Genomic DNA, 25,376 nt, shown 5'->3' with positions numbered 1-25,376 from the left:
GAACCCTTTGTTAAAGGGAAGAGGGCGGCCTATGTAAAGATGAGGCGTGAAGGTTCAATTGGGGCGATTGAGAGTTAGAAGGTAGCCAGGAAGGATCTGAAGAGAGAACTAAGAGCAGCAAGGAGGGGACATGAAAAGTCCTTAGTTGGTCGGATTAGGGAAAACCCAAAGGCTTTCTATAGGTATGTCAGGAATAAAAGAATGACTAGGGTAGGAATAGGTCCAGTTAGGGATAGTAGTAGGAAGTTGCGTGTGGAGGCTGAAGAGTTTGGGGAGACACTGAATGAATACTTTTCATCAGTTTTCACTCAGGAACAGGACATTGTTGCCGATGTGAATCTTGAGTCACAATTAATTAGAAAGTACGATTTTGAGGTATGTAGGGAGGAGGTGTTGGAAATTATGGAAAGGGTGAAATAGATAAGTCCCCTGGGCCTGATGGCATTTATCCTAGGATTCTTTGGGAAGCAAGGGAGGAGATTTCAGAGCCATTGGCCTTGATTTTTATGTCCTCGTTGTCTACAGGAATATTGCCAGAAGACTGGAGGATAGAAAATGTGGTTCCCTTGTTCAAGAAGGGGAGTCGGGATAACCCTAGTAACTATAGGCCGGTGAGTCTCACTTCTGTTGTGGGCAAAGTCTTAAAGAAAATTGTAATGGGTAGAATTTATGAACATCTGAATAGGAATAATGTGATCAAGCATAGTCAGCATGGTTTTGTGAAGGGCAGGTCGTGCCTCACAAACCTTATGGATACTTTGAGAAGTCGACTAAGGAGGTAGACGAGGGTAAAGCCTTAGATGTGGTGTATATGGATTTTAGTAAGGATTTTGATAAGGTATGGTAGGCTACTGCACAAAATACGGAGGTATGACATTGAGGGTGAGTTGGAGGTTTGGATTAGGAATTGGCTGGCTGGAAGAAGACAGAGGGTAGTAGTTGATGGTAAACTTTCATGTTGGAGTGCAGTTACTAGCGGTGTTCCGCAAGGAATTGTTTTGGTACCATTGCTGTTGTCATTTTTAGAAATGACCTGGAGGAGGGGCTAGAAGGTTGGGTGAGCAAGTTTGCGGATGATAGGAAAGTCGGTGGAGTTGTTGACAGTGAGGAAGGATGTGTCAGGTTACAGCGGGATAAAGATAAGTTGCATAGCTGGGCAGAAAGGTGGCAAATGGAGTTCAATGTAGGTAAGTGTGAGGTGATTCACTTTGGTAAGTGTAACAAAAAGGTGGGTACTGTGCTAATGGTCGGATATTTGGTAGTGTGGATGAGCAGGGGGATCTTGGTGTCCATGTACACAGATCTCTGAACGTTGCCACCCAGGTAAATAGTGCGGTGAAGAAGGCATATGGCGTACTGGCTTTTATTGGTAGCGGAATTGAGTTCCAGAGCCCTGAGGTCATGTTGCAGTTGTCTAAGACTCTGGTCCGGCTGCACCTGGAGTATTGTGTGCATTTTTGGTCGCCACACTATAGGAAGGATGTGGAGACACTGGAACGGGTGCAGAAGAGGTTTACCAGGATGTTGCCTGGTATGGTAGGAAGATCGAATGAGGAAAGGCTGAGGCACTTGGGGCTGTTTTCATTGGAGAAAAGAAGGTTTAGGAGTGACTTGATAGAGGTGTACAAAATGATTAGGGGTTTAGATGGGGTTGACCATGAGAACCATTTTCCACGTATGGAGTCAGCTATTACAAGGGGACATAGCTTTAAATTAAGGGGTGGTAGGTATAGGACAGATGTTAGGGGTAGAATCTTTACTCTGCGAGTCGTTAGTTCATGGAATGCCCTGCCAGTAGCAGTGGTGGACTCTCCCTCTTTATGGACATTTAAACGGGCATTGGTAGGCATATGGAGGATAGTGGGCTAGTATAGGTTAGGTGGGCTTGGATCGGCGCAACATCGAGGGCCAAAGGGACTGTACTGCTCTGTATTTTTCTATGTTCTATGTTCTATGATTTTATATGCATCTCAATGGTCGGCACCCAGCCTTCGATCCTCCAGGGAAAACATCCCCAGTCTGTTCACCCTCTCCCGATAGCTCAAGTCCTCCAACCTTGGCAACATCCTTGTTAGTCTATTCTGCACCTTGTCAAGTTTCACGGCATTCTTCCGATAGGAAGCGGACCAGAATTGCACGAAAAATTCCAAAAGTGAAGTGAGTAGCGCCCTGTACATCCGCAAAATGACTTCCCAACTCCGATGCTCAATACTTTGATCAATAAAGGAAAGCAGTCCAAACACCTTCTTCACTGTCCTGTCTACCTGCGACTCCACTATAAAACTGCACTCCATACTCTCTATGTTTAGCAACACTCCCTAGGACCTCACCATTAAATGCATAAGGCCTGATAAGACTTTCTTTCCAAAAAATCAACACCTCAATTTATTTTGCACAAATTAATAAACAATTAAAATTGCCTGCTGCCCTCTTTATAAATTATTGACCCCTCACTTGACAGTTATGTAAATGCTTCATTCGCTCTGCCTTGCATTTCAATCTGAACAAGCATTATCCACAACTCCTCTGACCATTCCATCTGCCTAGCACATTTTTCCAAATAAATACAGAAGGCTTCAACATTTTTCTCAACAAGATGTGGCACAGTTTTGCCATATTTGTAAATATCACTAACTTCGCATGTCATCCCTATCTTGTTTTCTCGACTTAGCTGGATAAGTCGCAATTTCTAAGTTCAAATTCTCCCTCTTTCTCTCTCCCTTTCCATGCACAGTTTTCCCTCTCTCGTTCTTCTCTATGTCTTTGCTCAGCTAAGAACCTTCTGTCTTTTTCTTCCTTTTCCTCTGACTCTTTGTTCTGTCTCGTTCTCGTTCTTATATCTCTCCTTTCTCAGCACAGACCTCTTTCTCTCTTTCTCTTATCCTCCCCCCTCTTTCTTCTCCCTCTCTCTTTCTCCGGCTATTTATCTTCGAACTCTGTATTCCCCAATTGTAATTTACTATTTTTTCTAACTCGAATGCACTCGCCTTTTTTTATCTAATGCATCTAAGTCCTTGAATAATTCCTGAAAATTTCACATTCACGTCTGTCCTTTGTTAACCAATTCCAACCTGTCTGGTGTATCTACAGGTCAAGTAGTTTCCTTTCCTTCGAAATTTTCCTGGCAAACTCGGGAATCATCATCAAACACCAGAACCGCCTTAGCAATTTTCAAAGCCATTTCTCTCTCTCTTCTAATTGAACCAACAACAAATAATCCGACATTAAATTAATTGGCTCACCCACGTATTATTTAACGATCCAGCACAGATTCTTAGTTGGCAAGTGGTTACATCTTTTGGGAGCTGACATGCTCAAACCTGTCCAAATCTCTGATTATTTTTAATGTGAACCTATCCAAATCCTGGTACCGCTCCCCCAATCTTTTACGACATGGGTAAACCCTTTTGCTAATACGCAAATACTTCACTTTACCTCGTAATCCGTTAAATTATGAGTGACAGAGAATTACAAATTGCATTATTTAAAAATAAAAATCATTCTTCAACTCCAGAAGAGATGATTAATCCACATTTTTCAACAAGTGTACGCCTCCTTTCTCATCGGGATTTATCTGCATCTCATTCTGTAAAAATCCACAGATACGATAAAACCTCCACTAAATTTAAGTCAAATCAATTTCAAAACTAGGTGTCGTATTTGTGTGTAGTTCAACCTATCTGTAAATTTAACCTGGGTCAACGTTGCTCTTCTCCTGCAAATATGTTTCACATGAAAAATGGTTTCTTTTTGAGACAGGGTCTGTGGGCAGCCTTTCCATAGCAGTCGGTGCTCGTTGTCTCCCGCTAACTACAAAACTCCGGTTGGTTATGCCCGAAAACATGGTATCGTCTTATTGCTTTAATTGTGAGAAAGAGTAACACTGAACTTCGGTTGTTTTTTTAGCATTTTGGGGCATAATTTAAACTGATTGGTTGATTTCGAATTTCAGTGTAAACGCCGCAGAACCTGAGTTTAAGGTCAAATGTTACATTTTCAAATTCACCAGTACAACCTCTGCCTGCAGTCAGTTGCATGACAGGCTTGCTAGCTTTCCAAACTTCCCTGACTCTTTCCGGTTCATTCGTTCAACTCCAAAACACTGCTATCTGGAGAGAGACTGTCATTTAATACACTCTATCTCAAACGTTCCTTTACCTAGTGAATCATCTCAGCAGCAAGAGGCCGAAGGCTACCCAAGGAGATCAGTCGCTGAAAGAAGACAGCCGGCAATAACAACTGTCGCTGCTTGGTTTTGAAAATTAATCTGCTGTCAATTTATTAGAGGCTTTTATTGGATCAACATATTGTCGAAATGTTGGAGATAGATAACAGATAGTTCAGAGAAAGGAGATTATGAACCGAAAATAGTTGTTGAATAAAGTTCGAATTTAACGTTAAAGAATAAAATTGATACTTTTGAATAGTAGGATTTGGGGTGTTCTCTGTCACTCATACTTTAACAGATTACAATGTAAGTTGAGCCTTTATGAGTGCATTGTTTCATAATCAGAAGAGTTCACTGCTGTGTCACAATAAAAGTCTTCGCTCTAGCAAGAACCGTGAACATTCACCCACTCCGTTCTGTTCGCAACGTACTGTGATCTCCTCCTGGCCCTGTTCCTGCAGGAGAACCCGTTGACTCTATCGCCACTCTGTTGCCGCAGCAACTGCTTGTGCCTAAGGTCCATTCTATTCCCTGAGTAATGGCCTGTGGACTCATCCCCATTCTTTTCACCCAGCAATTCGCAGCAATCGAATCCCCACTCCATTTTCATTTCTATAAACTGTGAAACCATCTCCAGGATATTATCCCAGCGACATCCTGTGGACAAAATCATACACTCTTCTCCTCGCAAAAGCCTGGGATCCAACACCAACTTTATTTCACTCGCAACAGCCCGTGAACGAATTCGCACTCTGTTCCCAGAGCAACGGCCTGTGAACACATCAACTCTGTTCTGATCGCAACATTCTGCGACCTCATTTCTGGAAAGTTCTCTGGACAACGGACTAGGAATAATTTCCCATTCTGTTACCGAGCAATGGCTTGCGAACTCATCCCCTTCTCCAAGCAACAGCCGGTTGATCTACGTCAACTTTGTTACCCTAGCAACAACCTGTGAACCTATCGCAACACTTTTATTTCCTAACAGCTGTTTTGGACTCCATTCTGGTGTTGTTCCACTTGCAATGGTTTGTGAACCCGTTCCTGCTCTGGCAACTCAGCAATGGCCTGTTAAACTGTTTGAACTGGCAACAGCCTTTGAACTCATCCCCTCTATGTCTCCCGAACCATACCAAATGAACACATCCATACCCATTTCTTCCAGCAACGAGCTGTCAACCAATCCAAACTCTATTCTCCCAGCAACTGCCTGTGCACTTATCTCTACTCTATTATTCTAGCAGTGGCCTAAGAACCATCCTCACTGTATTCTCCCAGAATTGCCATGTGAACCAATCTCCACCGTACTCGCCTTGCAGTAATTTTTGACTACCTTGCCGCTTTGTATCAGAAGCAACAGCCTGCGATCTCATTCTCAGTCTGTTTCGTCACAGGAGCGTGTGAACGCATTCCAGCACTGTTCCCCTGCAAAGACCTATGATGCCATCTCCAGCCTGTTCGCCTAGCGACGCCCTGTGAGGATATCCCCGCATACTTCCATTAAAAGTTGACTGTGAACCCACCCCAGCACTGGTTTTCGAAGCGACCTGATAACCTATCGCACTCTGTTTCCTTAGCAAGAACCGATGAACCAAGCCCCGCTCTTTTCGCCAAGCAACTGCCTTTAAACACATCACAACATTTATTCCTAGCCGCAGCCGGCGAACCCAACCCTACCCTGTTCTAGTATGCGAATCCTCTTACAAGGATGCCTTCCTTGAAGAAGCTCTCTTCCTCCCTCTACATTCCTGAAGAAGGGCTTATGCCCGAAATGTCGATTCTCCTGTTCCCTGGATGCTGCCTGACCTGCTGCGCTTTTCCAGCAACACATTTTCAGCTCTGTTCTATTATTAACAACCTATGAATCCGAACCCAGCCAGTTCGCCTGGCGATGGTCTGTGAACCCATCTTCACTGTGTACTACTATAAACGGCCAGTGACATTACCTTCAGTCTCTTCTTTGTTCAACATATTGTGAACCCATCCAGTTTCTATTTTCCCTGCAACAGACTGTGAAACCATCCCCGCTCTGTGTTTCGAACAAAGGCCTGTGAATCCATCCCCGCTCTGTTCCCCTAGGAACAGCCAATGAACACCATCCTCACTCGGTTCTTCTAGCAACGGCTGTTCGACTCTTGGCAACAACGTGTGACTCCCACCGCAGTCTCTTCCTCTTGCAACGGTTTGAACCCATTTCCACTGCTGTTCTCCTACCAACCATCTTCATTCTGTCCTCCGAACGACGGACAGTGAATCCCCGCTCTGTAACACGTGCAATAGCTTATGATCCTATTCCCATTCTGCTTCCTATCAACGGCATTTGATTCTATTCCCTCTCTGCTCTGCCAAAACAGGCCCGTGAAACCAGGCGGAGTCTGCACTCCGAGCAACGGCCAGATAAACTATCTTAACTCTCTTACCCAGGAAAGAGCTTCTGAAACCATCCCCGTTCTGTTCTCCAAGAAACAGCCTGTGATGGCTTTTGTTTTTGTTTGATACTGGTCTGTCTACCCATTCCAAGACGTTTCCTCCAGCAACTCCCTGAGAACACATTTCAACGCTGTTCTCCTTGCCCTGGCCTGTGAATCCATCTTCAAACAACATCCTGTAAAGGCATCCACACACTCTTCCTCAATAAAGGTCTATCAATCCATTTCAAATCTGTTCTCCTAGCACCGGACTCCGTACCCGACCTGACTCTATTCTCCTTGCAATGACCTGTGAACACATATCCACGCTGTTCTGCCGGCAACGTACTGTGATTCCATATGCTAATAAACGCTTGTCAACGTCTCTCAAATCTGTTCTCTGCCTATTCTGATTTCCTAGCAAAGGCTTGTTAGCAGATCCTCACTCGGTTCCCCGAACAATGGCGTGTGAACCCACCCCCACACTTTTTCCCGAGCAACGGGCTGTGAGCCCATGCCCACGCTCTTTTCCGAGAAACTGTCTGTGACCCAATCCTCATTGTGTTCCCAATCCACCAGCCTGTTAACCTAAGTCAAACCTGATCTCCCAGCAAGAGCCTGTGAACTAATTCCCAATCTATTCTCCTAACAACGGCCTTCGAACCCGTCCAAACTTTATTTTCGTTGCAAAGACCTGTCAACGCAATCCCACTCTGTTCGTCAAAAATGCCCTGTGAACGTATATCCAATCTGTTCTCCGTGAACATCATAAAACCACGGCCCTTTCTGTTTATCTAGAAACGGCCTTTGACGAATCCAACGCTGTTCTCCAAGCAACTGCCTGTGATCCTATCCCCACATTGTTCCCGGAACAACGGGCTGTGACAACATCCCCACGATGTTCCCTTCGCTACAGTCCATGAAACTATTCGCAACATCTTCGCCCAAGTTCTCAATCTGTTTTCCGACCAATGGCTTCTCACCCTCTCCCATTTGGTTTCCCCAGCAACTGTCTATTGATCCTTCCCCACTCAGTTCATCTCAGAGGTAACTGTTTGTTCTACTGTGGTGTTAACTCAGGCCTATTGATTTACCTCTGTTCTGTTGACCTTGCAACAGTTTGTGACCATATTCCGGCTCTGTTCCACCAGTAAGGGCGTGAGAACCCATCCCAATTCAATTCCTCTCGCAACAACATGTAAATCATCACGTTCCTGTTCCCCTCGCAAGTCAGAATAAGGGTGACTGCAAGCGAGAAAGACAGTGAGCTGGAGTGGGAGAGGATGAAGCAGAATGGGGGAGATGTGTGAGATCGGACGCAAAAGGAAGGAGTCAAGGAGGCAAAGATGAATACGCAAATTTTGAGCTTGGGCTTCGGTCCCCTCCAGTTATCTGAGAACCAGGAATTGTAACTCAGTCTGTCGCTCTCCAGCTCAGCTTCTTCAGTGCAACGACAAAAAACAATGTAGTTGATCCTGGCACTTATACCTTTAATCAAACATTTTTGTTAATTACAAATTAATTTCACAACCAGTGCACATTCTCATTGGTTGCTGGGGTGAAACAAATATTGAGATGTGTTTCCGTAACCCTGATGGGATACACTTGGAGAATCCAACACTACCCACAATTTGTTTCCATAGCGACAGGCTGCTTTATTGCTGAAGCATTAATCAGCTATAGGAAAACCATGGATGAACTTATTGATGAGAGAATTTCAGCAACTGATGAATTTGGGTAAACGGATATTTCAGCACCTTCTTCAGCTGCTGTCTAAACTTAGTCTGAGTTATGGCATAAATAGCTGTATTTGTGCAGCAACTGAGGAGCTGCAGCGTGAAACCGAGCCGCAGCAAAAACCAGTCTGGATGGATTATCTTATACCCCAAATACCGCAACCGTTTCCATATAACAAACGTCGTTAACGGAGACCATAGCAGGATGAAATTGGCCGAGATCACAAACATTAAAATAACAGATTTTTTTCGATTTTGCATTTTTTTGTCACAATGCGCTTCATCTTTGTTGTGACGCCAGAGTCTCCTGCGCGCTCTGCTACTTACTAAAATATATCTGACGGTGAAAACATTGAGCAACAGAATCAGGATAAATGCAAACACAGGGGTTAGAAAATGGTGAAGAAACTCAATTGAGATCCAGACACGGGAATGAAAAACATAGCTTGGAGCTTTACAAAACCAGGGAGAGGTCCCAAGCCGATACTCACCCAAGAGCATAAAATACCAGAAAATGTTCTTTAAAACGCTCAGCACGGTCACTGTTCCCAGAACCGTTGTCGCTGTTTTCTCACAGCAATATTTATTTTTCATTTGCTGGCAACAAATGGCCACAAATCGATCAAAAGTGAAAGCTACAGTGAACCAGACAGAACAGTCAGTGGCTGCATAAAGTAGGACAGCGTGGATATTACACACCGGGATGAACTTCACGAAATAAAACTGTTCATAAAAAACAAAGGGAATGTGTCTCAAAATCAGGTCGAATATTATGACCAGGAGATCTGTGACTGCCATGGCCCCCAGGTACCGACTGGTACACGGAGACAATCCACAATCTTTACAAAGCTGCACGTAGATGGTCAGGACGTTAACTGTGAAGGAGGAAAACATACAAATTATACATGAGCCTTGCGGAAACGTCAACCATTTTATTGAGGACAGAGAAGTCTTAAAAATGTCACTGTATTCAGAGTTTTAATTTCGCAATTGAAGTAACAAATGGTATCATGTGAATTACTGACAAACATGTGATGAAAAACATACGAAACCCTGTCACCACACACATCCTGAATGATTCTCTTCCTGTTCCCTGAGTACAAACGGAAGTTAGAAATCTTTGTCATTTATTAAAATTGTGGTCCACCATGTATTGGGAACAAACATAAATGCAGGGAAACCACAGTCATCCATTTAACTGCCTGAGGAGACTTCGAAAGTATGTCGCTTTCTTTGTTGATATGAACCTCGTCCCCCAGGGTGTTGTCTTTTCTTCAATTAACTGACATCCCGCTGTCCAAAATCATTCCAGTTGTGGAGAGTATCAGTCACAGAATGCACCAGATAATGCCTGGTATGAATTTTTCTGGAGAATATCCAGTATACAATGTTGCAGGGAACGTCAGTGAAACAATGTTCTGTAAAATGTCGATCCTGGATTAGATTACAGTGTGGAAACAAGCACTTCGGCCCAACAAGCTCACACTGACCAATTCCCACCCACCCACCCAGACCCATTCCCATACGCTCTCTTTACCCCTTACTAATACACCACACACTAAGAGCAATTTAGCATGTTCGATTCAACTGGCCTGCACATCATTGGATTCTGGGAAGAAACCGAAGCACCTGGAGGAAACACGCGCAGACACGAGGAGAACGTGCAAACTACGCCTTGACATATGACTGCTGTGTCTCTACGGCGGGAGTGGCGTTCGGGATTGAAAACTAGGGGGCTATCGCGATGGAAAAATCTTCATTTTAAAATTTACTTTGCAGTAGTAGTAGCCGGCATTTCTACAACAGGGAGCAGTATGCTTGGAAAGCGAAATAGACGTTTCAAATTTACCAGAGGGCAGATGCTTCTGGGACTGGTCAGTTTTGCACTTACAGGTATATAAAGAGGGTGGTTGCTACACATGAGAAACTACACCTGCATGGTCTAACACCCACCAACCTCCTCTCACCGTTCACCACCAGAGGAAAATCAGGTCAGCTTTTATTTCTTTCTTTCATGTAGTGCAATATTACTCTTGTGAAATGTTTGAGGTGTGCACCCACGGGAAGTACTCTCGATTCCACCTCCTTGACGACCGTGTTACCTAACTCGTGCTAACACTGGATGAGTGCAGAATCATTCGGGTGGCAGAGACAGTTATCGATAATCAGCTCCAGGGAGACACTTTACCCCTGTAAATGAAGATACTTGAGTGATTGTTGGAAATGTTACTAGCCAGCTTGTGCATAGATCCCTTGTGGTCGTTCCCCTGTCTTACACGTATACTGTTTTGGAGACTGTTGCAGGGTACAGGGATAAACAGGGGTTAACAGCGGAATGCAGGTTTCTGGCACAAAGAGTGTCCCTGTAGCTCAGACGGGAAGGCGGGAGAGGACGTTAGCATTCGTCATTGGGGTCTCCATAGGTAGATGCCAGACATGAGAGTCTGTGGGAACGGGAGAGTCTCGCCGTTGATGTGTTGTCTCCCAAGCGCCAGCGTCCATAATGTATCGGATCGTGTTTTCTGGATCCTTAAGAACGAGAGGGAGCAGCACCATGTCCTATTCCAAATGGATACCAACGGCATAGGTTGAAAAATGCATGAGATGTAATCAGAAATACAGGGATCTTGGGTAGAAGCTCTGAGGTAGAAACAACTGGGTTATTATTTTTGGCTTGTTACCCATGCCACGTGGTAGAGAGCGAAGAGACAAAGAGAGAGACTGTGTTATTTAAGATGTGGAGACAAGAATGGGAGGAGGGCAGGACTCTGGATAATTCAGGCTCATCTGGGGTAGGTGGGAACTTTACAAATAGCGTGGTCAAAACCTTCACCAGAAGGAGACAAACATCTTGGGGGAGAGGAAATTGCTAATACTCCTCTGGAGGTTTTAACATCATTTAACTGAGGATGGCAAACCGATATTTAGCTCCATTGTACAGAAGGTTGAAAATAGTGAAGTCATGACAATGTTTTCAAGGTCGCAGGACGGTAGCATCGGGCAACATAATGGGTTAATTGGAAAATGGGTTGGATCTTGGGACATCAGTGATGTGACCATTTAGTAGACATGGATAGATCAGGATTTTTTTTTTTGCACGTTTCAGGGTTCATATGTTTCAGTAAGATCAGGGAAGGTTAAAGAAGAGGTGGAGATGAGGCATTGTTCTTGATTCTGGTGAAGGGCTAATATCCAAAATGACGATTCCCCTGCTCACCGTATGCTGGCTGACCTGTTGTGTTTTCCAAAATTCACACTCTCGACTCAGATCTCCAACATCTGCAGTGCTAACTTTCTCCATGTAGCATAGTTAGTCAAGGACAGTGTTACATTGGTAAAAGAACTTTTGATGAGGACCCGTCTACTCAGGTGGAATGGCAGAGCTTAGGAATAGGGTAGCAGAGATTCGCCTGTTGGGAGTTTTCTAAGGCGGCTGCAAACTTCCAGACACGTCGAAGGAGGGATTGCAAAGATGATTCTCAATAGAAGCGAAAGTGACAGGGTAATTATTGTAGGGGAATTAAAATTTTCCAATATTGACTGGAAACTCTCTCGTTCGAACAATTTAGATAGGTTAGTATATGTTCAATGTGTACAGGAGGGCTTCCTCACAGAGTGTGCAGATAAGGTGAGGGCCACATTGCATTTGATACTGGGTAATGAACCAGGCCAAGTTGTGAGAGTTGATCACTTTGATGATCGTAATCATAATCCGATTACATTTGGTTTAGCGGTGGAAAGGGATAGGTATATATTACAGGCCAAGAGTTATAGTTGGATGAATGGCAATTACGATGCGATTTGGCAAGATTTAGAATACACAGGATGGGGAATGAAACTGCAGGGTGTATTCGCAACTGAAAAGTAGAGCTTGTTCAAAGCGTTTCCTTGGTAAGTGTACACCTGTCAGGCAGGAAGCAAGTGGTCAAGGGAGGCAAACGTGGATTAGTAAATAAGCTGAATATTTTGTCAAGTGGAAGAAAGAGGCTTGAACGCTCAGTCAGTGCGCTTGAGATTTGCAAGATACACAGAAAGAACCTACAGAAAAAGGTTAGGGGACGACGAGGGTGATATGAAAAGTCTTTGGCATGTAGGAAAGAGGAAAAAAAGCTTAACGCATTCTACTGGTATATCTGCAAGAAAAGAATGACTTGTGTAAGGTTAGGGCAAGTTAAGGACAATCATAGCAAGTTGTGTGTGGCGTCCAAAGAGATAGGAGAGACGCTAAACGAATAGTTTTCCTCAGCATTATCATTGGACAAAGATAATTTTGCCGGGCAGAACACGGCGATAGAGACGATGAGGCTATATAGGATTGGTGTTCATAGGAAGGGGGTATTAGCAATTCTGGAAAGTGTGAAATTCGAGAACTAGCCTGGGCCGACTGGGAAATGTCCTAGAATTCTCTGGGAAGCTCGGCTGGCTTTGGCGAGCCTTTGACATTGTTTTTTTTATGTCGTCCTTGCTTACAGGAATAGTACCAGAAGACTGCAGTGTAGCGAAAATTGCATATTTTGTTCAAGGAAGGGAGAGATACAATTCTGATAATTATGGATCAGTGATTTGTTGTGGAAACATTTTGGGAAAGGAAGAGAGACTTCGAATTTAAATTCATCTGTAAAACAATAATGCAATTGGAGATAGTCAACATGGTTTTGAAAAAGGTTTTGTCATGCCTCACAATCATTGAATTCTTTGAGTAACTGACTGCAGATAGATGAAGGTAAAGCAGTTGATGTGATGTTTGTGTATTTGAATAAACTGTTTAATAAAGTGGACGGCGTCTTAGCTTTCTTAGCGAGAAGGATTGAATTTCGGTGCTATGAGGTCACGTATCAGCTGTACAAAGCTTTGGTGGGACCGCCCTTGGAGGTTTGCGTGCAGTTCTGGCCATCACATTTGAAAAGGGATGTGGAAGCATTAGAAAGGGTGCAGAGCAGATTAACTAGAATCTAGCCTAGTATGGAAATAAAGGCTTGTGAAGAAATGCGGAGGGTGCTGAGGCTGTTTTTGTTAGAGAGTAGTATCTTAAGAGGTGACTTAATCGAACTACACAAGATGATCAGCGATTGAGACAGGGTTTAAAGTGAGAGACTTGATCCTTGGATGGTGATCGGTAGCACGAGGAGTCACAAGTTTACATTGAATGATGAAAAAGAAAGGACAGGTCTCAGAGGCAGTTACTTTAACCTGAGAGTCGTAAGAACGTGGAATGCCCTGCCCGGAGCAGTAGTGGACTTGCCAACATGAGTGCATTTAAATTTTCACCGGACAAACATCTGGATGATAATGGATTAGTTTAAGCGAGTTACAATTTAAGCTGTTATCTCAACATCCAGTGGCGATTGGCTTCTACTGTGATGCAATGTTCCATGTCTTTCAATTCTAGACCTTTAAAGGATTCAAATTCCACCATCTACCATTTCAGGATTCGAACACAGACGCCAAAATATTACCTGGGATTTTGGATTAACAGCCTCACAATAATCCAATAAACTAGCGAGATTTGAGAAGATTTGGAAACCACGTTGAGGTTGAGGTTATGATCATAACACGTGTTCTTCTCCGGAGGCTCACTGAAGATGTTACATGTACGATGATGAATTGTCTGAAAACGAACCTTCCAGCACAGCGATAAAACCTTCACATCCAGAGTACAATTTGTTGCACATCAGTTCCCCTTTATCAAGTTGATTGGTACATCCACAGGAAACGCTATGGAAAATAAAGAGCATGAAAGCATTTGAAGGGTAAAGCATGAAGACCACTGGCGAAATGTTCCAACGGTCTGTGGAATCCTACACTAGAAAAGTTCACTGCGGAAGGATGGGGCCACTGTGGCACAATGGGATAGGAATAGTGGAATGCTGCTACACCAACTATCAGAGTCAGATTTTTGTCTGAAAGTTCACTATGGTGGGATGAGATAACAACAATTAGAAAACTCAGACTTGCCTGTTAAATATGGTCATGGCAGGTTGGAACAGATCGTGACAATAAATAGTTAGGACATGACATTGAAAATTCCATTCATGGTTAGTATATTCTGCCTGCCTGAGACACTTGTGGCAGAACATGGTATTAAATATTTAATTAATGGAAAGTAGAGTCAGCCTGGGACTAGAGACCATTGTGGCATTTTGGGTAGTAAAATGACAGGTCAGCTTGGGACAGGAGACCTTTGTGGTAGAAGAGGTAGTAAAATATCTAATCGTGACGTTTGAATCATATTAAGTAGAATGTGGGAGAAAAAAACCGTAGTGCTAGAAGGGGAGAGATAATGGGAACACAAATTATTGTTTTATTGTATATCTGGAGTGAGGTTATTCTGACTAATGCAGTTGGGCATGCTGACTAGATTACAAAAACATGATAACAAAAAAATTATTAAGAGCCAGGGATCCTGAAGTTTGGGGTCATTCAAGAATTTGTTTTCTGAGTGTCATCGTTTTTTGTTTGTGAATAACATACCTTTTCCTTGAAGAACTCTCCACATCTCCTGGTAAACTCTACATTTTCTAGACGACAACTCAAGCAATATTTTGCGTGACTTTACAGTGCTAAACGTAATTTCCCATTCAGAAAAATACACTGACTCTGATCACCGAAAGCATTTTTTCTAAATAACTTGCAATTCCTTCCTTAATAACACTGTCGCATATTTGCAGCAATAATTTTCGGGCTGCATGGCCTATAAACTCTTGTTTAACGTCTCAGTGCCTTCTTGAAAACAGACGCCAGACTGATGGTTTGCCAGTTTCGCAGGAATACTCAGAAAATCGACAGATGTGTGGACACACCACGCGGCCAGTCACTCTCTAACAACCTTTCTTAAAATAAAGTATCAGTTTTGCTATGTTGTCTGAAATTGGTACGATCTGTTTGAAAAATGAAGCCTTGTTCATCTTGTTAAAGAGAGAGCATGATCTTATGGCTGGGTTCGGTGGCGCAGTGGTGATTACTGTTGCCTCAAAGCGATTGGGATCCGGTTTAGATTTCAGTTCCACGTCACTGTTTGAATGAAGTTTGCACATTCTTACTAAGTCTGCGTGGATTTCTTTCAACAGTCCAGTTATTTATGAATAGCCTGTTTAAGATATGCAGGTGAGGTGAAGTGGCCATGCTAAATTGCCCACGGTTAACAGGGATGTGTCGGTTAGGCGTATTAGTCAGGAGAAATGCAAAGTAAAATGGTAGCGGGTGGGTCGGTGTGTACTTGCTGCGCCAATTGGTCTGTTTCCACGTTGTAGAGTTTCGATGATTCCATAAAAAAATCATACAACTATTTTGCTTAAATTATTGGAATAAATTGTGTCGTCCCCTGTGAGGAATGATGCAAAATACTGGTTTAAATTCTCTGCTTAATCCAGGAAGCTGATCCCCAGACGAATTCTCCAAGTGTCCCACATGTACTATCCTGATTTCCTTCCGAGGGTCGCACACACATTGTAAACTTTGAAAAGAAAATAAACAGAAAAGCTTTTAATGCCAAATGTATTTTAAAATAAATCTTGGAAGTTTTATAAGACAAACTTCTCTTTTTTCTTTATATTATCGCCCCTTTTTTCCAATAGTGAACATCCCAAATCTCGCCGACTCTCGTACTTACCAACGTGATTAAATTACTGTGTGATGCAATAGTATCCTTGACAGCCATTGGGAACCCATGGGTGGTTTACTTGATTGTCGAATCTTTGTTCTTGACGATAGTCTATCATTTCTGAGCGTTATGAAATATCAGTTTCAAAGTCTCTCCCACAAATCCACTGACCTTCACCGGGGTCTGTTTTCACGTTCCGTTTTAGAGCAGATATACGACATGACTCTGCAAGTGAAATGATTGATTATTTTCAGTGTTTCTTGGGGAACCTCCGTACGTGGCTGAACACATGGTCCACTGAGGGTAACTCCATTCTCCCAGTTTCCCCGTTTCTGTCATTTTTATTCGATTATTCCACATTCCAATGGTAAGCTTGGAGTGACCCATCTGTCATGCTTCGGCACTCAACTCTTCCCCTCCTTCCCAGAACAATGACATAGATGTACTTGTCTTCCCTTCATCTGCGCTTGTTCCATATTCAAAAATCATTCCATACCACGTCTTCAAACTCCAACAGGACAGCACCATCAAACACATCTTCTCCTCCCAGACACTGTGAGCCTTCAACGGGGACCATGTCCTCTGTGAAACTCGTTATCACCCGAAACAATTATTCAATCTCGCATGGCACCCCCTATGCAATTGCAGAAGCTGCAACACGTGCCATTAACCTCTTTGCTTCTAACTGTCCAAGGGGCCAAACGCACCTTAGAGGTGAAGCAGCATTTCACTTCTCCTCTTTTGATTCAGTCCACTGTCACTGCTGTTCATAATCCAGTCTCCTTTCCATTGGCGAGACCAAAAGGAGAATGTTTTGAGGAAAATTTCCATTCTGTTTCTCGGAATAGACATGACTTCTGCTTTCTCTCTCTTTCGAGAAAGCACCTTACTCTCATGCCAATGAGAATTCTTCTAGGAGGCTAGACTAAATAGAGCCAAAGAATTCTGTCTATCTCGATTTCTAGAAGGACTTTGAAAAGGTATCGGGCAAGAGGTTGCTCAGAAAGAAAAGGGATTACGGTGTGAGAGGCAAGCTCCTAGTTTATGTAGAAGATTGGCTGTCTGACAGAACGAAGAGGTTGTTGAAAGCATTATCCTTCTGAGGATTGAAGCCGGTGACTCGTGGTGTTCTAGAAGTGTCAGTGTTGGGATCACAACTTTTCACTTTTTCCGTAAATAATTGGAATGAAGAAACTGTGGTCATTCTGGCTATGTTCGAAACTCAGAGAAAGATAGGTGAGGGATATGTAGTATTGAAGAAGCAGCGAGGTTGCAGAGAGATATAGATAGGTTAGGAGAGTGGGCAAAGAAATGACAGATGGAAAATGATGTGTGACATTGCGAGATCATGCACTTAAACAGGAAAAATATGATCATTCACTATTTGCTGAATGCGAAAAAATATCAGAATTCTGAGGTGGAATGAAATTTGGATTCAAAGTCCGGTATGCACTTACTGTGAAATGGGAGATTGAGCTGGCAACTGGGAAGACAAATAAAATGGGGTCCTTCATCTCGAAAGGATCAGAATATAAAAACGGGGTTTCTGAAGCTTTATAAGGCTGTGTTCAGACCACATTTTGAATATTATGGGCGTCATACCTTACGTAGGATGCAATGGCCCTGGAGCGTTTCTCGAGGAGTTTAATGAGAATTATACCACGAATGAAAGGCTTAACATGTGATGAATACTCCTCACCCTGGACGGAACGGAATTTTTGGAAGACTATTCCATTGGAAGGAGAAACAAGTATCCAAGTGCACTGCTCCAGAAAAAAAAAATGAAGATACTTTAGGGTGGAAATAAAGAGAGATATGCTTCGCTCGAGAGTAGTGTATCTGTGGAATTCATTGCCACAGAAGGTTGTGGAGGCCATATCATAGAGTATATTTAATACAGAGGTAAATAAACACATGATTAACAAGAGATCAAAGGTTATGGATAGAAAGCAGGAAAGCAGGTGTGAAAAGTGGGTGGCACGGTGGCACAGTGGTTGGCATTGCTGCCTCACAGCGCCGGAGACCCGGGTTCAATTCCCACCTCAGGCGACTGACTATGTTGAGTTTGCACGTTCTCAACGTGTCTATGTGGGTTTCCTCCGGGTACCCCGGTTTCCTCCCACTGTCCAAAGATGTGCAGGTCAGGTAAATTGGCAATGCTAAATTGCCCGTAGTGTTAGGTAAGGGGTAAATGTAGGGGTATGGGTGGGTTGCGCTTCGGCGGGTCGGCGTGGAGTTGTTGGGCCGAAGGGCCTGTTTCCACACTGGAATGTAATCTAAAATCTATCGGACATAACCAAATGACAGAGTAGACTCGATGGACCGAATAGACTAATTTCTAATCCTATGGCCTTATTTTCTTATGTTACTTCCCTTCTGGGCTGCTGCTATGTTCCAATGAAGTGCAGTCCAAGCTCGAGTAAAATCTCCCTTTATACATTGGTAAGTCACCGCCTGCAGGAGATAACATTCAATTTCTTAACTTCACAACTTGACGGCATTAGGCCTGTTCTTCATATTTCATACCTTCTCCCTCTCGGGCTCCCTACGACATTGTCTAGTTTATCTTACACTCAAAACGTAGAATGTATTAGCGAGTTTTGAGAAGAATTATAGCTCAGGTTGAGGTTCTGGGTGTAGTTTGCAAGTTAAGCAGGAGGTTTACACTTCCAGACGTTTCGTCACCCTCAATTTGCAGTTACCTGTAGGCCAATGTATCGTTTAGTGACGAGTGTGGTTGTGCGCACGCCTGTTTCAGAACGATGTGAACTGATTACCACACGATCAAGCTATCACATCTTGCTGATAATATTTAAAATAGCACAAATAATATCTGATAGAGCGGGCACAATTATCCCAAAACGGAGACGTCAGATCGAGGCTCTGCTCTCCTGCTACATGATTCGGAGATGCCAGTGTTGGACTGGGGTGTACAAAGTTAAAAATCACACAACACCAGGTTATAGTCCATCAGATATAATTGGAAGCACACTAGCTTTCGGAGCGCTGGTCCTTCATCTGGTGATTGTGGATCACAATTACCTGATGAAGGAGCAGCGCTCCGAAAGCTAGTGTGCTTCCAATTAAACCTGTTGGACTATAACCTGGTGTTGTGTGATTTTTAACTCTCCTGCTACATTCAGTCATAAATGGTGATGGAGTATTTAAAAGTGTTCACTGGAGTAAAACGCTTCACAAACGTCCCCACATTATTCAGACCATGTAAAAGACAAAAATGCAGTACATGCACTGTCCTCAGCCAGAATTGTTCAGGGCATGATCGACCTCACCCTCATCATGACGTTGACAGAATCACAGATGTCAGTCTTCAACCAATTCGATTCGCTGCATATAACATGAAGAGCGGCTGAACATTGGACTGTGACAATATTCCTGCATGGGACTGAATACCTGTGCTGCATAACCTGTGACCCTGTAGAAACTGTTCCATTCCAACTGCGCAATACCCTGACAATGTTGAAAGTTATTCAACCATGTTCAGTTCTCTGAAAGAAAAATCATTACAATTTGAGCAATTACTACCCCCGAGTACGATCACGATCGTCAAAATCGAGGAAGTTATTTTTGACAGAGCTATCAATAACCTGCTCAGTGTAATCTTCAATGGGACCTCAAGTGGAAATGCTAGTATTGAGAAAATGCCACTGGACTAGTAATGTAAACGTGTCTAATGGTCTCGCAGCTGGTGGAAGCGAAAAACTTTTTATAAAAATGGACATTTGAAATCAGGAGTCAGTAATAATGACCTTAAAACAAATGTAATTATATACACTAACTTGCGTCACCAACGTACTTTTCGGACGAAAGTCTACTCTGTTTCTCCTGGTCTGGCCAAAACTCACTCCAGACTCACTGTCATGTGATAAATTTGTCAATTGTCGCTGAAATATTGAAGCAAGACACTCAGTTATACTAAACATTTCATCAAGTCTCTAACTGGACGAAACGCCTGGGCCCAGCCTCCGTATTGGAAAAGGAAACTGGATACACTGTCTTGCCCACCCTACAGTGGCCTGCATCCTAACATCTGAGAGTGTGTGACAACACTGACAGAGCTTTCCCACAGATGGCACAGAAACATCCGGAAGAGAGTAGGCCATTCAATGCATTGAACCTCCTTCCTTTCCATTTCATCGACAAACAAGTCCTCAATGCACTTTTCCCCATAGTGTACATATCCTTTAACATGATTGACCAACAGAAATGGTAAAATAGGAACTGCGGTAGTCCATTACGTCTTTCAAATTTCTCCTCCATTCAATATACAGGCAGTTCTCCGAAAGTGCATGATTATGAAACACGATTTGGCAATAAAGGCATTAGTGAAATTGGAATTTTTATTTGTAAAGGAAACTCCCATTCAGTGTTACAGATTCAATTCCCCAGCACGAGGTGACATCGAAACTTACCTCTGTGTGCAAAACGCAAAATCAATTCGATCACCTCAGACAGGAATGCAATCAAGCTTACAAGCCAAGAAACATTTTGATGCGAACCGTAATTCAAACCGAGGGAGAATCTTATGGAGGAATGGCACTCCACATTAGCTTCACGTGGTCAGTAGGATCGTACGCTTTCTTATGAAGAATTTGTGAAAGCTGCAGTCTGTGATTGTAATGTTTACGTGATTCTTTACTGTACTATTTCATTGAAATATTTTTTTTACAGATTCACTTAGAATGTAGTCCCTTTTGTAATAGGCTTACTGTTACTTTTGTTTTGATTCGATAACCTGTTATTGGATAACTCACTGCAATGACGGCTGATTCACAATCTCCACAGCATAGCCCCTTGCTCTCTCCATTTCTTTAGTGTCGAGAAATAGTTTCTCTTTTATATTCAGTGCCGAGGCTTCCACAGCCTTATGTGGTAGAAAATTCCCCATATCCTTCCGATCAGAGTGCGGACAATTATTCTCACATCAATGCATACTGGCCTGTCTGTACCTCATACTGTGGCCCCTTGCTTCAGAAGTCCCAGCCAGGGGAATGTGTCATCCCTGCTTCTAATCTGTTGTGCCCTGTCAGATTCTGGCATATTTCACAGAGATCTCCACTCATTTTCCCAAATGTCATTGCATGCAGGCCCAATCGACTCAAAGTCTGCTCATATAACAAGGGTCTTAACTCAGATATCGGTCTGGTCATCTTTAATGCTTTCCCACAAGTTCCAGTTTGTCATTTATTAGTCAAGGAGACCAAAACTGCAAAAAATACTTCATAATGTTCGAGATGAGATCTCACCAAGGCCTATACAGCGGCATGAAGACATTCTTCCTCCGATAATCAAATCTCATTGAAATGAAGTTCAACACCCCACTTATCGTTCGAACCGCTTTCTGCTCCTGCAATATTGCTTTCGCTGTTTGATGGACATGTGGAACCACATCTTTTCCACTGTTGCAATTACCCAATTGGTGGGCCAATGTGCACTGGTCAGTATGATAATTCCATTCGGTGTACTGGCGTCCAACTCCTGAACTCACTGCCCTGCGTGGACTTTAGAGAAAATAATATATAACATAAAATAGGAGCACATGTCTCTTTATAAATCAACACTTACAACCAATCTCTTTTCCGGTGTTAGGCTGCTGGCGTATTTTTGCCACCAACGCGCACTACGTCACAACTCCTAACTTTTCTTTTCATCTCACACGTATCTGCCCATTCAATCCACTTATCTCAATCATCTTGGAGCTATGTTATATTTTCCTCTCCACTCACAATCCAAATTCATGTCGTGCTGTCAGCAGACTTGGAAATATTGGATTTGGTTCCCTCAAACAAATTTACATATTTATTGTAAATAACTAGAGTCAAAGCAATGATCCCTGCGATAACCAACAAGTACTCCAATCCAAGAAGATGATTTTGTTCCCAAATTTTGTCAGCTTTTCCATTCTAAAACCATGTCTTCAAATGAATTCCCATCCCACAAAATGCGATTTTGCACTGTCAACATGGAACTTTGTGAAAAGTGCTTCTGAAAATCCAATTGCACAGAATTTGGAACTTTGCTGTTATGCATCTACCAGTTGGTATCTCAAATATGATACCAATTTCATAAGTCTATGTTGACTTTGAATATGCCCTTTACTTTCAATGCCAATAATTTAACGAAGAGTGTTAATTTCCTAATTTCGTTATATTCTTTCTTTTTCACCAGACTTAAGGCTCCTTGTATTAAAGCGAAGACTTTTTTAACTTCTGTAAAGACAGAACTGAAGTAATTACTTCATAGGTATGCCACGTCTCTCATCCACTTGCTCTAGTTTCCGACAGTAAGGATCCTGCTCTTGTTTTCTCTTAGGTTTAGCATTCGCATACATACAGAAGGCATTATTATTATTATTACTATTCCCGTTTATACCCGTTGTTAACATCCTCTTCAGAAATCCATCGAGTCCTGTCTTACGTTGTTCAACTATTAACGTTCCACAATCAGATAATCACAGAAAAGTAGACTTTGTCCAAGCAGAAATATAGTGTGATCGACAATAGTCCCACTTTCCTACACGAGGCTCGTTACCATTATGTTATGACCACTTTTTCACAGTTGTCAGATTATACGCCATAACTATCATTCCAGGAGATGCATTCTATATCACCAACACATTTTGGATGAAAATGAAAGCCACACATCCTCTCTAAACCTCAAACGCTTCCCATTAAAAGTATGCTTCATTGATCATAACGCTTCTCTTAACAGGCTGTCTATCTATATTGTCTAGGCCCCACGTAATTTTATCTTTCTGAACTCCCTCGCGCTCTGCCTTCTCTGCCCAAACTAAACAAGCAGACCTTATCAGGCCTGATCTAAAAGCTGAAATGATTCCTCACGGGGAACTTACCGCTGAATCCTCCAGCCCAGATGCATGAAATGGACTACGTGGGGTTTGTCACGAATTTTCTTCTCAGGAATTTCTTTTCATTACTGTATTATCGTGGAAGTACTATGATTCTGAACTTATCGTCACAAATTTTATAATATATTACTGTGATTTTGTTTTAGGTAAGGTCGAAAATGCTTGATATTTTGCAATTCTTTATGTTCTGTTTGCACCCGAAGGAGTTGTTCTGAAGAATATGTACCTGTTACGAAGATGTGGGTGAAGTATACCTTGAAAGAGAGTTAAAAGTTAGCAGTGACAGCAAAACGTCTTCTCAATAAAGCACAATGTTACATGCGTTACAGATGCTGGAGTAACTGAATGCCTAGAAATGACAAAAAAGAGGTTCGTTTTAGGTCAGTCAGTTTAAATTATATCTTGAAAAAATTACTAATGTCTAATCAAGTTTGAATTGACTACACTGACAATCTTGAATGCCAATTGAGATAACATGATGCTCTGGGGGGTATAAGCTTGGGGAACGCTGAACAGTTGAGAGGAGAACTGCGAAGTCAACAACATCTGCACACTGCCCAGAAAAATAGCTCTCTTGAAAGTACCTTTCCGATCTCTAAGCTGCGACGCAGAAATTCCAAAGAAGAAGAAAAGAAGAAGCTAACACTCCATAGTCTTGAGATGAGAAGTATTGTTTTGTAAATCTTAATTTAGAGTTTTATCGCACGAATATTATAGAAGTGAAGGTAACAGGTAGGTTAGAATAAGGAATGGTAAATAGTTGTTCGTTAATTATTCTCTGTTATACTTTAAGAAATAAAGTTGTTAATTTTTACTTTAAATAGTCCTGGGCCACTCGAATTGATATAGATTACTGCATGGTATAAGTATTCTCTGTGTTGCTGGCATTAAATTAAGCAGGAAAGTTTACTCTGTGTTATGACTGTTTGGGGGCTCAGGTCCGTGAGTTAATCTGGTTTAGACAGATTTGAATAGACTTGGAGTTACGAAAAATCCCAGGGAATTAAAAGACTTGCGGGTTAGTGTCCTAGATCATTAAATAAAACGTAAGTGAGGGAATTATTTTAATTTTGGTGACTTGCTGTTGATTCAATTAGAAGTGACAGAAATGGGTCTTAGAATTGCAAAAGTGGGTCTGCGATTTGAAGATGATTGTCAACTTTGCCAAGAAAGTTTTGAAGGAAAAAAACACCGTAGTTGCACAAATAACAAATAACTTAGGCTTGCGTTTAACCAAGGACAAAAGTGAAACTGAAATTTAAAATGGTTACTCAAATACTTCGGAGTGTCAGAGAAACAGAAAGGTTGGGCAGAGATAGAAAAACTTAAACTACAGTTGAGGAAAATGGACTTAGAAGATATACAAAGGGAGATGGAAAGAGAAAAAGAGAGAAGAGAGAGAGGGGAAATTTAGAGATATTAAGACCCTTAGCTGAACAAATAGAGAGAACAAAGGCTTAGAGATAGAGACAGAGAAGAGTGAGAAAGCGGGTGAGAATTTGGATTGCGACCTTGCGACTTACGCAGTAAATCAAATAATAATATGAAATTAGAAGATAACGTAGTGATGTATATCAATATGTTAAAATTCTGCGATATTGTGATGAGACAGATTTGGATGCCTTCATTATTTCATTCGAAAAATTTGGTAGGTAGTTAGACTGGTCCAAGGATATATGGGTAATGCGAGTTCAAACTAAACTGGTAGGCAGAGCTAGTGAGGTATATGCCGTACTTTCAAATGAGGTGTCAAGGGATCATGAAGAGTTTAAACAGACTATTTTAAGCGCTTATAAATTGGTACCAGAAGCATATTGACCACGGTTCCGAAACAAAATGGAGGAACCAGGTGAGACTTACGTTGCGTTCGAAAGAAACAAACAGAGTCATTTTTATCGACTGGTGGTTGCTTTGAAAATAGGACATTTGAATCTCGAAGAAAAAATATTCAGCTGGAGCAGATTAAAAACGAACTACGAGAGACGGTAAGACGTCACGTGCAAAGAAAGTACGTTCCAGAAGTGAGAATAACAGCAGACGTAGCAGATGACTTAATGCTGGTGCAGAAGACAGCCTTCCAGACAGGGTTATGTCCCCTGAGGGATAGAATTTGAGTGAAGGCGAGATCCTACTCTGCTAAACCAAGAGAAGATAGTACTGGTAAGATTTTGCCACAGGATCCAAAGGAAACCCGAGAGGGCGAAAAGGTTGTGCAAGGCTTTAGTTTATTCCACTGTAGCAAAGTGGGACCCTTAAAGCAACAGTATTGGTCGTTAAAGAATGGCGTTGTAGAAAATAGATGCAGTAAAAGAAGCTAAGCAAGTGACATTAGTGAAGGTACGAAAGGAGATCCGAATGAGACCAGCGGAGCCACAGGAGAGTGCACAGCGTCGGCAGGGGCCGGGCATGGAGTGAGACTTGATCTCTGCATCTGTGGGTTAAGTTTACTCGGAAAGAAGAGGAAGAGAAAAACAACAAGTTATAATTTTAAGAGTTACAGGATCTAACCGATCTCTGATAGTAAGGTATGAGCGATTATGCACTCTTTCCGATCTGTTACACGAGAGTGTGGTAATTT

This window comes from Chiloscyllium plagiosum, unplaced genomic scaffold (assembly GCF_037043375.1).
Source record: "Chiloscyllium plagiosum isolate Xiang-an unplaced genomic scaffold, Cpla_swu_hap1 HiC_scaffold_52, whole genome shotgun sequence".
NCBI lineage: Eukaryota > Metazoa > Chordata > Chondrichthyes > Orectolobiformes > Hemiscylliidae > Chiloscyllium > Chiloscyllium plagiosum.
The sequence above is the reverse complement of the archived record's forward strand: the minus strand, read 5'-3'. Positions refer to the sequence as shown.